This window comes from Misgurnus anguillicaudatus, chromosome 17, assembly GCF_027580225.2.
Source record: "Misgurnus anguillicaudatus chromosome 17, ASM2758022v2, whole genome shotgun sequence".
NCBI lineage: Eukaryota > Metazoa > Chordata > Actinopteri > Cypriniformes > Cobitidae > Misgurnus > Misgurnus anguillicaudatus.
Window position 1 is genome coordinate 4,647,301 of NC_073353.2, and position 7,039 is coordinate 4,654,339.

Here is a 7,039-nt window from a genome sequence, read left to right on the forward strand (position 1 = left end):
AATCTCACTCCAACACCCTCTTTATTTCTTACTCAGATCTCAGCGTGTAGATGCTGCCCTCTGCCCTGTCGATCGCCTCTCGCCTGCTAACCTGATGATGATATGATCCAGAAGATTCCAGCAGTCACAGACACTGTGTTTATATTACAAGCATGCAAGACATACTGTACTGTAGCATAACACAAGATTTTACCATATTGCTGCTCTCAATCAGTGTGTTCATGATGAAGGTGGGGCATGTGTGTATACAACCTTTTAGATGTTTCCTCTGTGAGAACAAATTCAGTAAAATGAGAGAAACTACACTTTACCATATTCACCTTGTACAGTATAGCAAAGTCATGATCAAATCCATGGAAATGCACACAGTGATAAAGTCACTTTAGTTAAATCTACCAAATCATAAATGCCAAAATGGCTTTAATTTATGAAAAAACAACAACTCTTAGAAATATCACCTCTTAGTTTGATAAAATAGTTTTCTTCCTTGTATGTTCGAGTCCAGTGAAGCCGTTAATATACTAAAGTAAATATAATATCATAATAAGTGTTTGAAATGTTTCATTTGAAGCATGTATGCTACTGTGCTTTGTGTTTAAGCACGTTCCCTTGTGACACAACTGCTGTTCTGCTCGATTTTCCTCTCTGAAGAGGCTGAGAGCCACTAATGTGATTATTAATGATGATACAAGAGTGAAATTAATAACTGCTTAAGTCATTATGCCGAGGAGAGCACCCATCATATTATTCACTTACATGTCAAAAGCCTTTCATCACACAAACACATGCCTTTCAGTACTGTCATCTGAAATGTTTGCCTCCCAGTGCATTTGCTTTGTATGTATGAATACTGTAGTTCTGCTGTATTCAATTGTGATTTTTATCATCGTTTACTTTTGTCAAATTTTTAACTGTTCTGTTTGTATGTGTAAGGTGCTGTAACAACAGGGTTTTTGAGATGTATAAATAAATAAATGAATAAATAAATAAATAAATAATTAATTAAATAAATAAATAAATAAATATATTTATACTTTCATTTTTTTCTATAAACAGAAGAATGTTTAATTTGACTATATAAATGTCTGGGGTAAAAGTGCAATTGTGATTTTTTTGGTGTATTGATTTATATTCATATTTTTAACTTTAAAAACTATGCTTATTTTGTGGTGACCATGGTTTTACCACAGTAACCATGTTTTAACTGTAGTAAAACCACTGTTCATTTTCATAAGGGAACATTAACGTTTACAGTATAAACATTAAGTTTATATGCTGTTTCCGATGGTAAATATATACATTGTAAAAAATTTCTGTAAATTATAGTAATTCCTGAGAGCTGTTTGTCAGTAACTTACTGTAGATTTTTTTTTATAAAATTAAATGAAAATTAAACATTAACAAGTCTTTATCTTTACAGAATAAAACTATAAAATATTAGCTTCACGCAAAGCATTCTGGGAACCAGAAATCCTCATCAACCTTTTCCTGTTTTTTTACTTCATATTTTGGTTCCCATAATGCTTTGCATGAGGCTTTTATTTTATAGTTTTATTCTGTAAAGATAAAAACTTGTTAATGTTTAATGTTCATTTATCTTTGAACAAACTGTTGCCAGTAAATTTAAATCTACAGTAAGTTACTGGGAAACAGCTAACAGTAATACTGTCATTTCTACAGAAAGTTTTTACAGTGATATGAAATCATACATTAATAGATAGACCGTTTAACAATAATAGAAAAAAATGTTTTAATAACATGGGATATTTATGATGACATTGTGTCAACATTGTTGTCACAAACAAATAGATCATTAAATTACAAAGTCGTTAAAAATATATTTCTACATCTAGTATAGTTAAGAGATAAAACCCATGCATTTTCACCCAGTTTTTTCTCTCCACAAACTGTACTTACGTGTTCCAGAAATAAATTGCTCCGGCTCTCTATTGATTGTAGTACCTCTGTTATCCCACAGGGGGCTCTAGTGTACCATAGAATCCAGCCATAGAGAAAACACACGCGGCCTTTCAAACTCTTTTACCACTGCTGTCAGTGGTGCATTACTATGTGCCTCCAATCACATCAAAACTACCAAAATAAAATAACACTACTACACGGTTAGAGTATTTGAATGGTATGTGTTTAATACCAGTGGTACACTAAATTTAATATTACAGGTATCTTATGTTTATGGACACGGTAACAGTGTTGACTAAAAGTGTGTGTTTTGAGTGACAGTTTATGAGCGTTTGAATGCATTTACTTTTTCTCTGTGCGTGCGTGTGTTTACTTAAGCATTTATGAGCATGCATGTTGTGTGAGCGTGCACGTGCGCGCTTGTCTCAGGCTGAAGATGAGTAGGCCAGAGAAGCATCTGAATTTTAATGATGTTGAAGATGATATTGTGTGTCCTTCAGCCTGTTATACTGACACAAGCTCTCCATAAATCATCATATAAGCCCATCGTAAAATCAATAGCAAACTGCAACCTCAGCGCCAACGCACTCTACGCCTCTCGCACACCTAACGCTTTAAACTTTCGCCCTAATACCGTTCGACCTATAGGTTAAGATCAGAAGGCGTTTAATTTGTATTGCGATGCAGACTTTCTAATCCGTAATGAAATGTCTATTAGCTGGGCTTTGCTGGGAACATTGGTGATCAGCTCGCGAAACAACCGCTGCAGTTACGCTTGCGTCTTTGTCTCGGAAGCCGCTTTAGACGCTCGATAAATGTTAATCCAGCCGAACGTTTGTACAGGACTCATGCGAGCTTTTCTTCACAGATGCGGCTTTGATCACGCTGCTCTGTGTGACTCTTACAAAAAGTCTGGACACACGACTGCCTGTCCTCATAGCATCTACACTGGATAAACACCTACATCAGTAAAGACTTTGTAGAGATTATAATGGAGACCTGATCTAAATCTCCATTCATGATATCTCTGTGTGAAATCTAGCCTGATGAAACAGGCCTATGTTTTCAGTATGATACAATTACAACATGCAAACGATAAGCCGACCTGAAATAACTTAAGTGCGCTTACGCATTTATGGGCTGGCATCAGTTTACGATCTACTTTTCAGACGAATAAACAAGGAAACAAACAAAAATGATAACTGCAGGAATGTTGTTACGGTGATCCCTCAAAATATAGCATGTAAAAGACCCTGACTGGATCCACACACTCATTCAGGAGCCTGACGGTCTCTTTGCACAGCCCGTGAGCCGTAAACAGCTTATGAAAGTCAAATGGAAATGTGGCATAATCTGACAAGTGGAGTCTGTGCTTCAAAAACAGCACTAACAATCCACACACACACACACACACGCACGCACGCACACACGCGCACACACACACACACACACACACGGGTACAAACATAGGCTCATGCACAGAGATCAAAACTGTTAGTTGTGTCACAGGATGTGTGTAATCTGACTTTTTGTACAGGTGCTTCAGTCAAAAACACATAAACACACTGAAATGCAGGATCCTCTGGAACCGGAAAATTTATTGTGTATTTAAATGGCTTTTATCTCTAGTTTCAATGTACAAACGCTGGGAGAGAGACACAAAAAGAGAGAGAGTTGGCTTTTAATTGAACTGTTTGCTTCATCATGTGAGTACAGCTGTATCATAAACACAGTTTAACACCCTGCTGAGATACTGAAGACTCAACAGTCTTACCATACTCACTATAATTACAGCACAGAATCTCATCCCAGCATCCACCACAACACAGCGACATACCTGAACACAAACACACTTTTTTGCACATAAGTTAATCTGGTTAGTACTATTAAACTGTTGCATTTATAGACATCACATACATATATTTATATTTTTTCATATCTACATTCCCACCCTATACTTTTTTCATAGTCTATATTACTACTGCTGCAGCATAGTTTTTATTATTATCCTTCTTACATTGTATATGTATGTGTGTATAGTTTGTGTATGTACAGTCCTGGCGTTCATTGTGGACAGCCAAGTAAGAATTTTATTGCTAAGGGAAACCTGCTTTCCTCACTGGGTAGCCTATATGACAATAAACACTTTGAATGCTCGGTTTAGTGCCCAAATCTATTAATTCACTTAGAAATCATAAAAACTGCACCTCATCCAGGCAATATTTTATATATACATGTTAAAACAAATAAACATGTGTGTGAAATGATTAAAAAAATAAACAAAGTAAAGTAAGAGTTATATGCAGTGGTCGGATTGTAAAAAAAAATCAAGGGGTATGGTGTGGTATTGTGTTTTCCTTCGAGAGGGGGGGGGGGGGGGGTTGGAGTTGTCCTGCAGCTTACGAACATTTGTATTATTAAATTATAAGATGTATTAAATGACTTTTTATAAAAGCATAATGAATGACATTTTTATGTGATCCTATCATTGAAATCCAGGCTAGTCTCATAATCTAAGGATGAGATTACGAGCATCAACGTTTGATTTCAGTCATTGATCTCAATGTTTGACATGGCAGTTATCAAAGTTTATTATATTTTATATATATGTATATATATATATATATAAATGTGCAGTCATGTTTAGGTAAGTATTGTTAAATGTTTAGGTAAGTATTGTTAAATGTGCAGTCATGTTTAGGTAAGTATTGTTTTTGTGTTATAGATGTGGTTGCACTTATTTATGTAAAGACAGCAGACGACTGGGTCAGATTTGCACCGGATCTGCAATGGGGATGCTGATTTTGGCGCGGATCCAGTCCGGAGTCGTCTGCTGTCTGGGATTGCATTTGCATAACCAATCCAGTGAGTTTGGGATAGAAAAGATGTGACAGGATTAAAGGAATTAAATTTCATTTGGCACAGCAATAGCCATTTTCAGAGACAGTGGCGCATATTTTTAAATATTATTATTGTTTAAAAATTGATGTAATAATGTGTCTAATAAATGTTAGTCAGTGTTGATGTGAAAAGGGCACCTTGAAACAAGAAATGATATCACAGAAACCCTGGTAGACCCTCATGACTGTGTGTCCTGTGTGTCAGTGAATCTGTTAAAAATATGAGAAAACTGGGTCTTGTATATCATGTTTAAAGGGTATAATCCCCAGAAAACATGTACAAATATTACCATAATTTTTTCATAATTGTGGAAGGAAAATTTATTTTCACATTTCACTAAATCAAAAACTTTGTTAAAAATGGTTTGTTGAAATAATCTTTGACTTATTTACCCAAACACAATTATTTTTTAAATGTACAGAAGCATTGAACTTGAAAGTTAGCTTGAGCATAAATATTCAGTTACATGTGCTCACACTCATCGTACATGGACTGTGCTTTTCTTTTTCTTCACTAGCAGATCTTGCTGCTCTCTTACACACTTAAATGAATGTGTGACGGCAGGGACATTGGTATGGTGTCATCAGTAGGGTTGTAGCTATTCTCATGTGACATGACTGCTGTGTGTGTGTGTGTGTGTGTGTGTGTGTGTGTGTGTGTGTGTGTGTGTGTGTGTGTGTGTGTGTGTGTGTGTGTGTGTGTGTAACATTGTCTGGAAAGGGCACAGCATCTGTAGGGCAGATCACAGACCCGTCAGCTCTATACAGTCAGCAGGTGAGATGTTTGACATAACTCATCACCATATTTGAATCTTACTGATTTAATTTTGTATTATTGAGAGAGAGAGAGAGAGAGAGAGAGAGAGAGAGAGAGAGAGAGAGAGAGAGAGAGAGAGAGAGAGCCTGTACTGTATATGAGACTGCCAGGGCATCCCACAAGGCTGTGTGATGGGTGCCTGCATGTTCTGACTGTCAGTGTGTGGGGTCACACAACACTTGACCTCTGCATTGTTACAAAGCCCCACACATCATCCATCTGCTGAGTATCACAAAAAAACTCATGCTTCAAACAAACATGCTTCTCTTTTGTGTTATTTCTTTCATTTCCTCACTATGCAATATAAATTTGCCTTTAAAATGTATTTCATTCAGTGTAAGAAAAAGAGTGCGGACTGATGAGAGGTACTGTATAAAACCAACACAGACATGTTGGTAAACGGTCAACTATACAGTTTAGCTAAATTATACGAATAGTTTTGACTTAATCAAGTGTTTAAGAAAGTTGTGTAATAATACATCATTATATGATTTTTTTTTATTAGTTAACCACAGGAATGCTCCTCTCTGCCGATACCGCTGAGAAAAAACCCAACTAGAAATACCAGAGTGTCTTCTTATGATGAGGCCGGCACACACTTACCTACGAAAAAACCTTAAGAGAAAATATCTATCACGAGGAAAGAATTACATCGACCTAAGCAGAGAGAGAGAGAGGGAGTGAGAGAGGAGGATTTTCAGCATGGGCCGGCTACATAACCTTCAGGAGGATTCAATTTTTCATTAGAGAGGTGTCAGGCGCTGGGCTTTAATACTCTCATCCTGGCTGTGAGGAGAGACCTGCACATAATGAATCCAGCCCAAACATTCACTCCCAGACATTCAGATCAACAGTGTACACATCTTCACCACAACATCACAACACAGACACTTTAAACCTGTTCCATCTCATTTGTCAGATTGTTTAATAACTAAATTAAATGTTTAACTAATATGAACTATTTGCATTTATGTTAATATGAATCCAAAGTGACTTACAGTGCATTACAAGCTTTTTTATCATTTTGTTTGTTTCCTGGGTTCAAACACATGACCGTTTGCATTGCTAACGCAATGCTCTATCACTGAGCACAAATGTAGTATACTTTCAGAAAAATCTACAAAACTACATCTTTTCTGTCACTGGGCTGGAACTCTCAAAGTTTATTTTTGTGACTTTATGCGTATATAATACATTGAAATGTTGTACTTTTTGCGGTACAATATTAGACCCTAAGGACCTATTAGGACCAATTTTGTCCCAGTTAAATTAATGGGGTACAAAACAGTTAACTGTACCTTTAAAGGAACACAATAGGTCCTTAAAGGAATAGTCTACTCATTTTCAATATCAAACCATGTTACCACCCGAACCAAGAAGAGTTGATGCATCCCTCCACCAT

The 7,039-nt window shown here is 36.4% G+C and overlaps 1 long non-coding RNA gene across 1 annotated transcript in view; it reads left to right on the forward strand.

Annotated features, from left to right (window-relative positions):
* The window catches only part of LOC141350184 (uncharacterized), a 38,558-nt gene extending 37,627 nt beyond the window's left edge, over nucleotides 1-931 (forward strand). Inside the window, exon 3 of the long non-coding RNA XR_012358162.1 lies at nucleotides 37-931. This is a non-coding gene — a long non-coding RNA (uncharacterized lncRNA). The remainder of the gene's footprint in view (nucleotides 1-36) is intronic.
* The last annotated feature ends 6,108 nt before the right edge of the window (nucleotides 932-7,039 follow it).